General features: G+C 51.2%; 1 protein-coding gene across 3 annotated transcripts in view; it reads right to left on the bottom strand.

Moving 5' to 3' along the window:
* Nucleotides 1-18,421, bottom strand: part of PRIMA1 (proline rich membrane anchor 1) — a 77,773-nt gene that overhangs the window by 37,082 nt on the left and 22,270 nt on the right. The window lies entirely within an intron of this gene.

The raw sequence follows: 18,421 nt of genomic DNA on the forward strand, positions 1-18,421 counted from the left end.
CCGCATAGGAGAGACGGGCCAACCTGGGCCACCCGATGGAAGCGCCCACCCTGTTGTAAACCTCTGTATTAAAGGGACAATGAAGCAGAAAATGCTCCATGCTTTCCAGCATGCCTCCACACTCCTCCCGGGGACATCCCCGATCCTCAGAGCTCCTGCACTTCAAATTGTCCCTCACATACAGTTTCCCATGGAAGCAGCGCCAAGCCAAGTCCCAAAACTTCAAGGGGATCCTGATGGAATTCAATAGGCCCAAACCAACCTCCAGATCCCGACTTGGGCAATCCTTGAGCGCCAGCGGTTTTTGGAAATGGGACGACAGGACCCTATTGTCAAGGAATTTCCTCGACAGAGTCCTAATCTCCCACATCCCCAAACCCCACCGACGAATGACCTTCAGAACCAGGGTAACATAAGCCGAAAGATGCCCGTGTGGTGTGCGGAGATCCTTCACTTGCCCTCCTGTCTCCCATTCCTAGAAGAAAGGCCGAAACCATCCCCTACAGGAAAATACCCACGGAGGAGCCCTCTCTTTCCAGAGGTTTGCAATGTTGGTCTTAAGAAAGGTATTCACCAGGAACACCACAGGGTTGACCATACACAACCCCCCTTGTCTCCTCGTACGGTAAGTAACCTCCCTCTTGACTAGGTTCAGTCTATTCCCCCATAACAGCTGGAAGAACACACTGTAGACCCGAGTCCAGAGAGGTTCTGGCAAAATGCAAACACTGCCCAGATATATCAGCAAAGGGAGCAGGAAAGTTTTGATCAGGTTAACCCTTTCCCTGAGGGTCAAAGACCAACCCTTCCACTGATCCACCCTCTGAGCGGCGATCTTAAGCCTGCTGTCCCAGTTTTGTTTGGGGTAATCCCCTTGGCCGAATTCGATGCCGAGAACTTTTGCAAACTCCTGGGGCTCTGGAAGGGTGTCCGGGAGATCAAATCCAGGATCTCCACCTCCCAGCCAGAGACTCTCACACTTATCCTGGTTGATCTTGGACCCAGATGCCTCTGAGTAGCGCTCCACCTCTGACATCACACACCGCACCTCCTCTTGCGAGGAGACGAATATGGTGACATCATCGGCATACGCTACCATCCTCAGAGTGGAATCCGGCACCGCAGGGTCCATTCTCACCCCTGCCAACGGTCCACAATCAATCCTCCTAAGGAAAGGATCAATTGCAAACACGTACAACAGTGGGCTCAAAGGGCAACCCTGACGGACACCAGACCCAACCTCAAAAGAGCGGCCAATCCAACCATTCACAAGCGGGAAACTCTCTGCCCCTGTATACAAGGTCTTAAGCCAATCAACAAAAACCCCCGGCAGGCCATATCTCAGAAGAACAGACCAGAGGTACTCATGGTTAACCCGATCAAACGCTTTTGCCTGATCCAAGGACAGCAAGTACCCCTTCCAATGACCCGCCCTACCCTGCTCCACAGCCTCCCGGACACCGAGCACAGCACTAAAGGTACTGCGGCCTGGAACAGAGCAATGCTGGGCCCTCGAAAGGAGCTGGGGTGCAAACTTCACCAGCCGATTAAACAGCACTTTTGCCAGAATCTTTCTGTCCGCATTGAGAAGCGCTATGGGACGCCAATTCTCAATGCGGGACGGGTCTTTACCCTTTGACAAGATGATCAAGGCTGACCTCCTCATTGACCTCGGCAGAGTGCCCGAGGAGAGACACTCATTAAATACCTCAGTCAAGAGGGGAACCAAAGTGTCCTTAAAGGTCTTATAGAACTCAGATGTTAAGCCATCTGGACCGGGTGACTTCTTGAGGGCAAGACCATCAATAGCCACCCTGACTTCCTCTTCTTGTATCATCTCTGTCAAAACGTCAAGAGAGGGGTCTACCCCTGGTTCAGGGACTGTTTCAGTCAAGAAAGCTGAGGCCTTATCCCGATCTAGATCTTTCCTCCCCAAGAGGTGCGAGTAAAAGGATCTGACGACCTCCAGGATCCCCGATCTGGACCTTTTCAGGGATCCTGTACTATCAATCAGTCCTGAGACGATTTTACTATTCACTGACATCTTGCAGTTTCTGTAAGGGTCGGGCGAGCGGTACTTCCCGTAATCCCTCTCAAAAACCAAAGATGCGTGTCTATCATACTGGCACCTCAGTAGCAAGGCTTTCACTCTGGAGATATCATCACGACTACCTCCAGTCGAGACAAGACGTTCAAGTTTCTTCCTCAGGCCCTGGTACAGGCGATACCTGTCCAGACTCCTGAGGCTCGAGAGCTGGCGGAAGAATCCCGCAACCCTTTTTTTGAACATCTCCCACCACTCTGACTTACTGCTACAAAGGCCCAGCAATGGTACCTGGCTCTGAAGAAAATCCTCAAAGGACTGTCTTATTTCCGCTTCTTCCAAGAGAGACGAATTGAGCTTCCAGTAGCCTCTACCCATCCGGGGGGTCTCTGTAACATTCAGAGAAAATAAAATTAAACAGTGGTCGGAGAACTCCACCTCAACAACGGACACCGCTGAAGAGATGGCTTCCTCCTTTAAATAAAACCTGTCTATCCTGGACCTACAACTACCCCTATGATAGGTGAATCCCGCGTGGCCTGGTGTATGCCGGATGTGAACATCCACCAGGCGAGCCTCACTAGCTATACTATTCAGAGCGACGCCATCATAAGTCAGCTTGTCTCTGGAACCTCCCCTATCCTGGGGCCTCGTGACAGCATTGAAGTCCCCTCCAAAGACCACCTGCCGACTTGTAAAAAGATAGGGCTTGATCCTCATAAAGAGACACTTCCGATCCCACTTGGACTGTGGACCATAGATGTTAATAAGGCGAAGTTCTTGTCCCTTCATGAGGACATCTAGAATCAGGCACCTCCCCATTTCTAACTCAATAACCCGTCGGCATTCTACCGGTGCGGCAAAAAGTACCGCCACCCCGCTATACGGCTCGGCCGCAAGAGACCAGTAGGAGGGCCCATTCCTCCATTCCCTTCTGGTTTTAAATATAGATGACAGGTCTGTTAGCCTGGTCTCCTGCAAAAAGAAAATATCAGCATTAATGTGGGCAAAATAATCATAGGCCGCAAATCTAGCCGTATCTGACTTAATGCTGGCTACATTAATGGAAGCCAGCGTCAACGGAGAGGGTGCCGCCATCATGGGTGATTGAGTTAGACAGCTTTCTTTTTCCCACTATCCTTTCCATCCTGCCCGCCACCTTCCTCATCTGACGATGGTTTACCCCTCTTTAGTGAAACAGATGTATCCATGTCCCCTTTATTTACCTTTTCCTCGTCCTCTGACCCTGGGCAGATCCTCCCCCCAAAGGAAATACGTTCCCCAGGGAGAGAGGATTCGACGTCCCCTGCAGGCCCCTCCGTCATCGCACCAACCAGAACCTCACCCTGCGCCTCCTGCACCTCTGAGGAGGAAATATCCTGGAGGGTTTGGAACCGGTTTGAGAGACCAATCAGAGGGAGGATGGTTGTACCTTCCTTTGGCATCTGGGGGGTGGGAGAAGATCTTACATCCCCCCTTTTCTTATTCTTTTTAGTACCCCGCTTGTGCTCCACCCATCTCCCACTATCCTCATCCGCGCTCTCACCATGGGAGGACAGTGCGGAGATGGCCCCTTCTTCTTTCCGAATCCTCCAGATCTCCTCATCCAGATCACTGTCCCTCAGAGCCTCAGCAGTAAGATTGGCCTCAGGGATGAGGTCAGAGGTCATCACAGTTGCGCAAGGCTCCTGAGACTCCCCCATCTCCCTCTCCCTTTGGCGCTTATCCCGACGCCTCAGTTGGGCTGGCGTCTTTTGCTTACTTTTCTTCCCTGGCTCTTTTACTCCTTCACCTCCGCCAGCTGCCCCCCCAGTAGATTCCTCCTCACGACCTTTCTCCACCGGGGTAACAACTGCGTTGGCAAAGGAACGAGGGCAGCGACTGAATGGGTGACCTAAGTCACCACACAGGTGACACCTAATCTCCGCACAGGATGCAGCGTGATGACCTATTTCCCCACACAACGAGCACTTCATCACTGTGCACCTAGCACTGAAATGTGTGGGGTCACCGCACCTGTGACAGAGCTTCGGCTGACCCTGGTAGAAGACCTGGATTCGATCCCTTCCTAGGAAGGTGGCAGATGGTATGTGGGTAACGGTGTTTCCTGAATACCTAAGTTTGACCATAAAGGTCCAAGCCCCTGACCAGATGCCATATTCGTCCCTGTTCTTTTTTGGGACTTCCACCACCTCTCCATACCGGCCAAGCCACGTCATGATGTCAATACAAGAGAGTGATTCGTTACGGGTTAAAACGGTCACTCTCTTGACGTTATTTTGGCGAGACACCGCCTGAATGGCAAAGTCTCGCCAGCCGGGCTCATCCTTTACCAGCTCATAGTTCGACCAAAAAAGCTCAAGCCCCTCCGGCCGAACAAAGCTGATATCGAATTCAGGGGTACCAAAGGGATGTATCAAGGCAAAGATGTCGGTTGCCTTGAAGCTCATCCTCAGCAGGAGCTCAACAACTTTAGATCTTGGGGGACATGTATCACTGCCTCTCCACCTCAGACGGACCACATTCCTTCGGACACCGCCCGGCCCGGCTGTTGGGAGAGACCACACAGTTTCCCTACCCCTTTCCTCTCGGAAGGCTGTAAGGCCATGCCTTTCTATCAAGAAAGACAGATCAACCTCCCTACCCTCTACATTGATTGTTCTCTCCCCTCTCTTTAAGGCCTGCAGAACACGTCAATGCAAATCACCATCCCCAGGGCCCGAGGACGAGGAAAGCACCCCACTTCCCAGCAACTGGACCAGGCCCTATGCTCCCACCACTAATCTGTGCCCCTTCACCACCCTCCTCCACATAATCCATACCCACACCAATACCACATGTCACACTACCCCGACCACCCTCCAAAGCCCCAGACATATTCCTCCCCACATTCCCTCCTGCCTTCCCCCCAACATTAATTCCCCCATTCACACTGGGTGGACCGGTGTGTTCTGGAACAGAAACAGATTTTGTACCATCAGCGTCATTGGGTACCAGGACCGGAGCCACCTCCACAGGACAGGCCACTGGTCCCTTTAGAAAGGACCGAACAACCTGCCTGGACTGTTTAGAGGCAGCCCCTACCCTATTTCTGCTGGTACCCTCTGCCTCATCAGTACTAGACTCCTCCGCACGATCTGGTCCAGCAACTCCAATACAAAACAATGGCTTTAGTCCAGTCTTTCTTTTGGGAGGCGAAGGCATCCTAGCCCCGGCAGCATCCCGACGACGACACCGCTGCTCCAAAGGAACAGCAGTGCCAGCGCCAAGCGCCACCGGAGCTCCCGCAGCTGACACCGGCACACAGCCGCTCCCCCCTCCCATCAGGGAGCAAGCTGATGCACCAGTGCCTTTAACATTACTGCCCACCGCTGGGCCACCTTTCTTACCACTGCCCGCCGCTGGGCCAATATCGCTGTCCGACCTTACGGCCGGTTCCTCACCTGCTCCACCTCTGCTACTGCAAACAGAGATGGAGCTTACCGCCATACTAGACTCTATACTCTCCCCATTCTCCTGCACAGAGTCCACAACAGAACTCAGGCCGGGCTGAGATATGGGGTTCACACAGTGAGCTGACCCTGAGGCCAGTCCGGGGGCACAGGGAGGGGGGAATATACAAATGTTACCTGCTCCTGAAGCTTGGTGGTCTTTACCTTAGTCTTTCTCCCAGGCGCCTCCTCTGGTAACTCCTCTCCGAATACGAAGTCCTGGAGGCGCCCTGGTGACTCCAGGAGCTGGATCTGGGCCATCAGCGCCCCTCCCTGGTAACTGGTGTTGCTTTCATCCCCCGAACCGCGGCTAGATGACAATGCCGCTTGCCCTGCAGGGAGCCCACTGTATGGGGTCTGTTGTTGCGGACCCCCGGGTGGATACGGCTCACCCTCATGTATCTCCGCAGCGTCTCCTTCCTCCTCCACCCGGCTCTCTGGCTGGAGCCCTCTCAGCCCTCTCCGCTTTTCTCTCTCCATTTCAGCAAAACAATCATCATTCTGCAGTTTTTCTCTAAATGGCCCACTGTTTTCCAGAATAAAAGTTCTTTTTTTCATCAGCTTTTTGATGTCGGCTTTCAGAGATTTCATTTTCGCTGTTAGCTCAGCCTTTTGCTGCTTAGCAGCAGTGTCCATCAATGCTTTTACAGCACATACCTCCTCCTGGAGCTTGTACAGCTGGTTCCTGGTGTCCTCATACCCATGGAGGCTTGCAGCAATCCGTAGGCCATAACTCTGCCCCGTCTCTTGGGACCGCGGCACCCCCCAATCTTCCTCCACACCTTCATGGGCAGACAGCCTTGCTCCAGGAGGAGTGTCACTGCACAGATTTTCCTGGCTGGTTTCCATAGTCGTTCCAGAACTTCTGGCACTTGTAGTTCCACAACTTGCTGTAGCCTTGCGGCTACCCTTTGTTACATCTGGTTCAGGGGCGGCTGGAGAAGCATCGCTGCACCTCCTAGTAGACCGCCTCAGCCCTTGGACCTCTGATGGTGTTCCCTCTGTTGGTCGCTGGATTCCTTTGCCCCCCACGGACCTGGTTCGGGGGGCAGGAGTTGGGACTCTCCTTGGCTCGCTCATGCCTGAAAACCTGCTCCCCCCCTGGGGAGGAGAGAGCAGGCCCAGGGGCAGATCTGGCTTGCCTGGAGCTCAGGAGCAGCAGACTCGCACAGCCTCACACAGCAGGACCACACCCAAAACTAATTGGAGCTGCACTCAGTATCCTGCTGGTGGGGTCACTGTGTACATACATTACTGATCCTGAGTTACATCCTGTATTATTCTCCAGAGCTGCACTCACTATTCTGCTGGTGGGGTCACTGTGTACATACATTACATTACTGATCCTGAGCTACATCCTGTATTTCTTTTATTAAAATTTTAAACATAACAATAAATAAATACAGAAATAACACCCCATATACCATATCTGACCAGAACAAAACAATAAATAGAAAAATGAAACCATAACATAAAGCACCGATCCATCCCCGCACTCATTCCTCTACACATACAACCCATATACCTATATACACCCATATACCTATATACAATATATACACCCATATACCTATATACAATATATACACCCATATACCTATATACAATATATACACACAATATAAACTATTTTTGCTAAACATATTAATAAACCTATATACACTACTATATACAAACCTACTATATACAATACACCACTATATACTATACACCTATATACACTACTATATACAATACACCACTATATACTATACACCTATATACAATACACCACTATATACTATACACCTATATACAATACACCACTATATACTATACACCTATATACTATACACCTATATACACAATACACCACTATATACTATACACCTATATACAATACACCACTATATACTATACACCTATATACTATACACCTATATACACAATACACCACTATATACTATACACCTATATACAATACACCACTATATACTATACACCTATATACACAATACACCACTATATACTATACACCTATATAAATAACTAATTGTGAACTCCCTGGCCCAGTTGCATTGTGCACAACCTAATACCACAGACATAATTCTATACAAACCAACACCAACTAAACAAGACATCACTACACAAATAAACTACAACTAAACAAGACATCATACACAAATAAACTACAACTAAACAAGACACGATACAAAATAATAACCTACAACTAAACATTACATATATATAAAAAAAATGAAATATGATAAAATATACACTACCGTTCAAAAGTTTGGGGTCACCCAAACAATTTAGTGTTTTCCATGAAAAGTCGCACTTCTTCACCACCGCACGTTGTGAAATGAATAGAAAATAGAGACAAGACATTGACAAGGTTAGAAATACTGATTTGTATGTGAAATAACATTGTTCTTCCATCACACTTTGCTTCAGTCCCAGAATCCTCCTTTTGCAGCAATTCCAGCATTGCACACCTTTGGCATTCTAGCTATTAATCTGTTGGGGTAAGCTGGAGAAATTGCCCCCCACGCTTCTAGAAGCAGCTCCCACAAGTTGGATTGGTTGGATGGGCACTTCTGGCGTACCATACGGTCCAGCTGCTCCCACAATGGGGTGGTGATCTGGTGACTGCGCTGGCCACTCCATTACCTAGGATAGAATACCAGCTGCTGCTTCTGCTGGAAATAGTTCTTGCACAATTTGGAGGTGTTTAGGGTCATTGTCCTGTTGTAGGATGAAATTGGCTCCAACCAAGCGCTGCCCACTGGGTATGGCATGGCGGTGCAGAGTGATAGCCTTCCTTATTCACAATCCCTTTTACCCTGTACACATCTCCCACCTTACCAGCACCAACCCCAGACCATCACATGACCTCCACCATGTATAACAGATGGCGTCAGGCATTCTTCCAGCATCTTCTCATTTCTTCTGCGTCTCACAAATGTTCTTCTTTTGTCATCCAAACACCTCAAACTTGGATTCATCCGTCCACAACACTTTTTCCCAGTCTTCCTCTGTCCAATGTCTGTGTTCTTTTGCCCATCTTAATCTTTTCTTTTATTGGCCAGTCTCAGATATGGCTTTTTCTTTGCCACTCTGCCCTGAAGCCCAAAATCCGGCAGCCGCCTCTTCACTGTAGATGGTGACACTGGTGTTTTACTATGTAATGAAGATGCCAGTTGGGGACCTGTGAGGCGTCTGTTTCTCAAACTAGAGACTCTAATGTGCTTATCTTCTTGCTTAGTTGTGCACTGCGGCCTCCCACTTCTTTTTCTACTCTGGTTAGAGCCTGTTTGTGCTGTCCTCTGAAGGGAGTAGTACACACCGTTGTAGGAAATCTTCAATTTCTTAGCAATTTCTGGCATGGAATAGCCTTCATTTCTAAGAACAAGAATAGACTGTCCAGTTTCAGATGAAAGTTCTCTTTTTCTGGCCATTTTGAGCGTTTAATTGACCCCACAAATGTGATGATCCAGAAACACAATCTGCTCAAAGGAAGGTCAGTTTTGTAGCTTCTGTAACGGGCTAAACTGTTTTCAGATGTGTGAACATGATTGCACAAGGGTTTTCTAATCACGAATTAGCCTTCTGAGCCAATGAGCAAACACATTGTACCATTAGAAGACTGGAGTGATAGTTGCTGGAAATGGGCCTCTATACACCTATGTAGATATTGCACCAAACACCAGACATTTGCAGCTAGAGTAGTCAGTTACCACATTAGCAATGTATAGAGTGGATTTGTTTAAAGTTAGGACTAGTTTAAAGTTATCTTCATTGAAAAGTACAGAGCTTTTCCTTCAAAAATAAGGACAATTCAATGTGACACCAAACTTTTGATTGGTAGTGTATAACATACTGAACCCAACAATAATGAGACTTCTCAACCCCACACACAGCCCGAAAGCCCAAGATCAGCGCCTGCAAGCCCTATACTCCAGTATCTCTACAGCACAAAACAAAAGACTAATGTGCCAGCATCAGCCGCCACCAGGAGAGGAGACGCAGGCTAAGGATCCTTATAGGCAAAGCCCCTCCAAAGACAAGAGGCCCTACCAGCCCCCAGCCTCTCGTACTCCAGAGAACATACCTTCACCAGGTCACCGAGTGTGCCCCTAACCACCTCATCCACAGGGGGCGCTGTGCCCCTAACCACCTCATCCACAGGGGGCGCTGTGCCCCTAACCACCTCATCCACAGGGAGGCGCTGTGCCCCTAACCACCTCATCCATAGGGAGCACTGTGCCCCTAACCACCTCATCCACAGGGGGCACTGTGCCCCTAACCACCTCATCCACAGGGGGCGCTGTGCCCCTAACCACCTCATCCACAGGGGGCGCTGTGCCCCTAACCACCTCATCCACAGGGGGCGCTGTGCCCCTAACCACCTCATCCACAGGGGGCGCTGTGCTCCTAACCACCTCATCCACACGGGGCGCTGTGCCCCTAACCACCTCATCCACAGGGGTCACTGTGGCCCTAACCACCTCATCCACAGGGGGCGCTGTGCCCCTAACCACCTCATCCACAGGGAGGCGCTGTGCTCCTAACCACCTCATCCACACGGGGCGCTGTGCCCCTAACCACCTCATCCACAGGGGTCACTGTGGCCCTAACCACCTCATCCACAGGGGGCGCTGTGCCCCTAACCACCTCATCCACAGGGAGGCGCTGTGCCCCTAACCACCTCATCCATAGGGAGCACTGTGCCCCTAACCACCTCATCCACAGGGGGCGCTGTGCCCCTAACCACCTCATCCAAAGTGCTCCAGTCCCAGCCACCAAGGTTTCTGAATGCTCCATAGGCCCATTCCGCATAGGAGAGACGGGCCAACCTGGGCCATCCGATGGAAGCGCCCACCCTGTTGTAAACCTCTGTATTATAGGGACAATGAAGCAGAAAATGCTCCATGCTTTCCAGCATGCCTCCACACTCCTCCCGGGGACATCCCCGATCCTCAGAGCTCCTCCACACTCCTCCCGGGGACATCCCCGATCATCAGAGCTCCTGCACTTCAGATTGTCCCTCACATACAGTTTCCCATGGAAGCAGCGCCAAGCCAAGTCCCCAAACTTTAAGGGGATCCTGATGGAATTCAATAGGCCCAAACCAACCTCCAGATCCCGGCTTGGGCAATCCTTGAGGGCCAGCTGTTTTTGGAAATGGGATACGTAGCAAGAGAAATGCCAGCTTACCACTCCAGATTCCTATTCGGCACGATCCACTCACTAGGTAGTGAGATACATATACCCAAACAAGAAAGCAGGTTGGATCAGCGTAGGATCAGGAAAAAGTCTTTATGCTTTATTAAACAACGATCCTTAAAAGCATTACAGCGGCATCAGGTTACCCCAGAAAATAAGGCCATTGGCTGCATTATACTCCATTAAGGACAGAGTATGAGGTTGCAATGTGTTCCGTGGGTTTATGTTATGGTGCATGCAGGGCCGTATTACCAGCTGCTGCCCCCGGCACTACACCTGCAGACCCCCCATATATACAGTACCCAGGGCCCCCAGGACTACACCTGCAGACCCCCCATATATACAGTACCCAGGGCCGTATTACCAGCTGCTGCCCCCGGCACTACACCTGCAGACCCCCCATATATACAGTACCCAGGGCCCCCAGGACTACACCTGCAGACCCCCCATATATACAGTACCCAGGGCCCCCAGGACTACACCTGCAGACCCCCCATATATACAGTACACAGGGCCGTATTACCAGCTGCTGCCCCCGGCACTACACCTGCAGACCCCCCATATATACAGTACCCAGGGCCCCCAGGACTACACCTGCAGACCCCCCATATATACAGTACACAGGGCCGTATTACCAGCTGCTGCCCCCGGCACTACACCTGCAGACCCCCCATATATACAGTGCCCAGGGCCCCCAGGACTACACCTGCAGACCCCCCATATATACAGTACACAGGGCCGTATTACCAGCTGCTGCCCCCGGCACTACACCTGCAGACCCCCCATATATACAGTACACAGGGCCGTATTACCAGCTGCTGCCCCCGGCACTACACCTGCAGGCCCCCCATATATACAGTACCCAGGGCCGTATTACCAGCTGCTGCCCCCGGCACTACACCTGCAGACCCCCATATATACAGTACCCAGGGCCCCCAGGACTACACCTGCAGACCCCCCATATATACAGTACACAGGGCCGTATTACCAGCTGCTGCCCCCGGCACTACACCTGCAGACCCCCCATATATACAGTACCCAGGGCCGTATTACCAGCTGCTGCCCCCAGCACTACACCTGCAGACCCCCCATATATACAGTACCCAGGGCCCCCAGGACTACACCTGCAGACCCCCCATATATACAGTACCCAGGGCCGTATTACCAGCTGCTGCCCCCAGCACTACACCTGCAGACCCCCCATATATACAGTACACAGGGCCGTATTACCAGCTGCTGCCCCCGGCACTACACCTGCAGACCCCCCATATATACAGTACCCAGGGCCCCCAGGACTACACCTGCAGACCCCCCATATATACAGTACACAGGGCCGTATTACCAGCTGCTGCCCCCAGCACTACACCTGCAGACCCCCCATATATACAGTACCCAGGGCCGTATTACCAGCTGCTGCCCCCCCCCATATATACAGTACACAGGGCCGTATTACCAGCTACAGCCCCCAGCACTACACCTGCAGACCCCCCATATATACAGTACCCAGGGCCGTATTACCAGCTGCTGCCCCCCCCCGGCACTACACCTGCAGACCCCCCCCCCCCATCCTCACTCACCAATCAGCATCAGGATTTTTTAGTTTCTGATCATCATATTGATATCTGATCAGTCTAAGGCTGGGTTCACACTACGTATATTTCAGTCAGTATTGCAACCAAAACCAGGAGTGGATTAAAAACACAGAAAGGATCTGTTCACACAATGGTGAAATTGAGTGGATGGCCGCCATATAACAGTAAATAACTTCCATTATTTTAAAATAACAGCAAATATTTGCCATTAAATGGCGGCCATCCACTCAATTTCACCATTGTGTGAACAGAGCCTTTCTGTGTTTTTAATCGACTCCTGGTTTTGGTTGCAATATGAGAACCACAATACTGACTGAAATATACATATACTGACTGAAATATACTGACTGAAATATACGTAGTGTGAACGCACCAACAGGCCGCGTTCCCACAGTTAGGGTGTTATTCCACAGGCCGATAATAACCGTAAACGAGCGCCAATCTGCGCTCGTTTACTGGGCCTATTCCACGGCCCGATTATCGTTTAACAAGGGCTGCATGGACATAGTTACCATTGATCTTGCTTAAACTTTATACATTACCTATCCAGGCTGCAGGGCTCCTCTTGCCGTCTTCTTCTCCCCGCAGCCGTCCCGGCCAGTGATTGGCTGAGCGGCCTGTCAGCTGAGACAGGCCGCTGTGAAGCTGCAGCGTGTGGGACACGGGGAGAAGAAGACCGCAAGAGGAACCCTGCAGCCTGGATAGGTAATGTAAAATCGGTGGGCACCCAACACTTATAAGGTTCAAACCTATATCACTGATCAGCCGATGATCATTGCTATCGGCTGATAGTTATATTTATTCCATAAATGGAATACGCCCCTTACTGTACGTCACCACATGCAGCAGATGCCAGACTCTCATGCGGTAACCAATGGGTGTACAGCCACTAATCCTGGTAATAGTACATGACTACTGGGGGAGAGATGGAGCCTGGTTTCGGCCACACGCATTTCTCTACATGGAGAAACATTGTCCAAATCGCGTTTTTCATGGTTTTTAACGGCTTAAACATAAATTTCCGTATAAAATCAATGATTAGAGGCGTCTGCATATTGTCTGACCGAATTCTCACCACAGGATTGGTAGATAGTAATAGCCCTGTAGATTGGTAGGTAATAGCCCTGACCAATACCGCCATACTGTGACTGGATAGTACTGCCATACCAGACCTGACCAATACCACCATACTGTGACTGGATAATACCGCCATACCAGGCCTGACCAATACCGCCATACTGTGACTGGGTAACACCGCCATACCAGACCTGACCAATACCACCATACTGTGACTGGATAGTACTGCCATAACAGACCTGACCAATACTGCCATACTGACTGGATAATACCGCCATACCAGGCCTGACCAATACCGCCATACTGACTGGATAATACCGCCATACCAGGCCTGACCAATACCGCCATACTGTGACTGGATAACACTGCCACACCAGACCTGACCAATACCACCATACTGTGACTGGATAATACCGCCATACCAGGCCTGACCAATACCGCCATACTGTGACTGGGTAACACCGCCATACCAGACCTGACCAATACCACCATACTGTGACTGGATAGTACTGCCATAACAGACCTGACCAATACTGCCATACTGACTGGATAATACCGCCATACCAGGCCTGACCAATACCGCCATACTGACTGGATAATACCGCCATACCAGGCCTGACCAATACCGCCATACTGTGACTGGATAACACTGCCACACCACACCTGACCACTACCGCCATACTGTGACTAGATAACACTGACATACCAGAACTGACTAATACCACCATACTGTGACTGGATAACACTGCCATACCAGACCTGACCAATACCGCCATACTGTGACTGGATAATACCGCCATACTGTGACTGGATAATACTGCCATACCAGACCTGACCAATACAGCCATACCAGAACTGACCAATACCGCCATACTGTGACTGGATAATACCGCCATACCAGGCCTGACCAATACCGCCATACCAGAACTGACCAATACCGCCATACTGTGACTGGATAGTACTGCCATACCAGACCTGACCAATACCGCCATACCAGAACTGACAAATACCGTCATACTGTGACTGGATAATACCGCCATACCAGAACTGACCAATACTGCCATACTGTGACTGGATAACACTGCCACACCACACCTGACCACTACCGCCATACTCTGACTGGATAACACTGCCATACCAGACCTGACCAATACCGCCATACTGTGACTGGATAACTTCGTCATACCAGACCTGACCAATACCGCCATACTGTGACTGGATAGCACTGCCACACCAGACCTGACCAATACCGCCATACTGTGACTGGATAACACTGCCATAACAGACCTGACCAATACTGCCATACTGACTGGATAATACCGCCATACCAGGCCTGACCAATACCGCCATACTGACTGGATAATACCGCCATACCAGGCCTGACCAATACCGCCATACTGTGACTGGATAACACTGCCACACCACACCTGACCACTACCGCCATACTGTGACTAGATAACACTGACATACCAGAACTGACTAATACCACCATACTGTGACTGGATAACACTGCCATACCAGACCTGACCAATACCGCCATACTGTGACTGGATAATACCGCCATACTGTGACTGGATAATACTGCCATACCAGACCTGACCAATACCGCCATACCAGACCTGACCAATACCGCCATACTGTGACTGGATAATACCGCCATACCAGGCCTGACCAATACCGCCATACCAGAACTGACCAATACCGCCATACTGTGACTGGATAGTACTGCCATACCAGACCTGACCAATACCGCCATACCAGAACTGACAAATACCGTCATACTGTGACTGGATAATACCGCCATACCAGAACTGACCAATACTGCCATACTGTGACTGGATAACACTGCCACACCACACCTGACCACTACCGCCATACTCTGACTGGATAACACTGCCATACCAGACCTGACCAATACCGCCATACTGTGACTGGATAACTTCGTCATACCAGACCTGACCAATACCGCCATACTGTGACTGGATAGCACTGCCACACCAGACCTGACCAATACCGCCATACTGTGACTGGATAACACTGCCATACCAGACCTGACCAATACTGCCATACTGTGACTGGATAACACTGCCATACCATACCAGACCTGACCAATACCGCCATACTGTGACTGGATAATACCGCCATACCAGAGTTTACCAATACTACCATACCGTGACTGGATAACACTGCCACATTGGACGTGACCAGAGCCGTCTTACCCATTGGGCATGGTAGGCGGCTGCCCGGGGGCCCCTGCATGCAGTGTCGGACTGGGCCACCGGAGGATCCTTTGGTAGGCGCCAGAACCCTACGCTGATGCAGCACACTGACTGTCAGGGGAAGGGCCCCCCTTGCCGCACTGCTCCCCTGCCCCCCTCCCCAAACACTCATCGGAGGATCTGCTGGGGGCCTCCTGTGACCGCAAGCAAAACACTGCCCCCAGCTGATCCTCCGCTCCGCTCCCTGGGGGTGTCTCACAGCCGCGGCGCACACAGCAGGAAGCTCAGTGTGCGTCCTGCGGGGACTTTCGGATCGGGGGCGCGTGTTGGTGACACTCCCCGCCGTACCGGAAGTACCGTCCTAGGTGCACACTGAGTTTCCTGCTGGGTGCGCCGTGGCTGTGAGACACCCCCAGGGAACGGAGCAGCAGCCGGGAAGGAGAGGAGAAGAAGACAACCGACGGGGGAACGATTTTTTATGTTTTTTGTTTTTTTTAAATCTGCTGTGCACAGACAGGGGGCTAGCAGGGGGCATCTATAAGGGGGTGTATAGCAGGGGCCATCTATAAGGGGGTGTATAGCAGGGGGCATCTATAAGGGGGTGTATAGCAGGGGCCATCTATAAGGGGGTGTATAGCAGGGGCCATCTATAAGGGGGTGGATAGCAGGGGGCCATCTATAAGGGGGTGTATAGCAGGGGCCATCTATAAGGGGGTGATAGCAGGGGCCATCTATAAGGGGGTGTATAGCAGGGGGCCATCTATAAGGGGGTGTATAGCAGGGGGCCATCTATAAGGGGGTGTATAGCAGGGGGCCATCTATAAGGGGGTGTATAGCAGGGGGCCATCTATAAGGGGGTGTATAGCAGGGGGCCATCTATAAGGGGGTGTATAGCAGGGGGCCATCTATAAGGGGGTGTATAGCAGGGGCCATCTATAAGGGGGTGATAGCAGGGGCCATCTATAAGGGGGTGTATAGCAGGGGGCCATCTATAAGGGGGTGTATAGCAGGGGGCCATCTATAAGGGGATGTATAGCAGGGGCCATCTATAAGGGGGTGTATAGCAGGGGGCCATCTATAAGGGGGTGTATAGCAGGGGCCATCTATAAGGGGGTGTATAGCAGGGGCCATCTATAAGGGGGTGTATAGCAGGGGCCATCTATAAGGGGGTGTATAGCAGGGGCCATCTATAAGGGGGTGTATAGCAGGGGCCATCTATAAGGGGGTGTATAGCAGGGGCCATCTATAAGGGGGTGTATAGCAGGGGCCATCTATAAGGGGGTGTATAGCAGGGGGCCATCTATAAGGGGGTGTATAGCAGGGGGCCATCTATAAGGGGGTGTATAGCAGGGGCCAGCTATAAGGGGGTGATAGCAGGGGCCATCTATAAGGGGGGATATAACAGGGGGCATTTATAAAAGATGGGGGGGGTTTTGATGGCGGCGTCCGCGGGGTGGGGAGGGGGGGGGGGGCAATTCGCACCTCTGCCCAGGGGGCCATAATGCTGTTAAGACGGCCCTGGACGTGACCAATACCGCCATACCCCCCTTGAAAAGGCACCAGATTCACTGGCAAGTCTGAATGGGAGGTGGGAGACTAGTAAAAGAAACAAAGTTGTTTCCTTCCCCCTGCTCCTTGGTGCTGCCCTAGGTGCCGGACCATGGGTGCCTGGTGGTAAGTACGGCCCTGTGTGTATGGCGTCCTGACTCCCTGTAACGTGTGACCCGTGACCAGCACCCGCTCTGCACATTCCGGATACATCATAACCTCTTTGGCTTTGCAGGCGGAAACTGGAGGCGTTTGTTACAGTAATGGACACGGCATCCCTGACAGAGATACAAAGCGGCTGCCGACAGCGCCCGGGCCGCCAGTGAAAGCCGATAACCCCAGAGCCGCCAGCCGAGAGGAGCTCTGTGCGGAGGCCGGATGACTCTGATCTCAATCACAGCCATACATTAATAACAAGCCGGCTCTCCGCTCAGGAGGATCGGGTTATTTCCCGTCAGGAATGGCTGATCCATTAATTCCATCTTGATCTGAGCTCCAGGCGGGTCATTTGCAGATATTGGGCCTTAAAGGGGTAATGTGCTGGTTTATTGGTCTTTCAAATCAACTGATGTCAAAAAGTTCTATAGATCTATAATTTACTTCTATATAAAAAATCTCCAGTACTTATCAGCTGCTGTATGTCCTGCAGGAAGTGGTGTATTCTTTCCAGTCTGACACAGTGCTCTCTGCTGCCACTTCTGTCCATGTCAGGAACTGTCCTGAGCAGGAGAGGTTTTCTATGGGGATTTGCTGCTGCTCTGGACAGTCCCTGACATGGACAGAGGTGGCAGCAGAGAGCACTGTGTCACATTGGAGAGAATACAACACTTCCTGCAGGACATACAGCAGCCGATAAGTACTGGAAGAACTTTCTGACACCAGCTGATTTGAAAGAAAAGGTTTCGGCTAGAGTGCCCCTTTAATGCAAAATCTACAGCCACTGTATCAGGAGGAATAAGGGACAGTAAGGACTCGCAACCTGTGCACACTGTATAACCACCCTACAGTCTCGCTCCCAACACAGTCACATGACCATGGATGCACCAATCAGCTCCTACCTACTGGGCTCCCCATGCCAGCCCCACATAGCCGCAGTCTGATCCTCAGCAGGTAAGTGCCATGTGAGTATTCCGGGTGCAGAGGAGAGCAATAAGGGGGGCAAGTACAGGGGGGCAAGTAGAGGGCATGCATAATCCTGCCCCCCACCTGAGGCCGGCCCCGTATACCACCTAGAAGAAGGATACA

The sequence above is a fragment of the Dendropsophus ebraccatus genome, chromosome 13 (assembly GCF_027789765.1).
Source record: "Dendropsophus ebraccatus isolate aDenEbr1 chromosome 13, aDenEbr1.pat, whole genome shotgun sequence".
Classification (NCBI taxonomy): domain Eukaryota; kingdom Metazoa; phylum Chordata; class Amphibia; order Anura; family Hylidae; genus Dendropsophus; species Dendropsophus ebraccatus.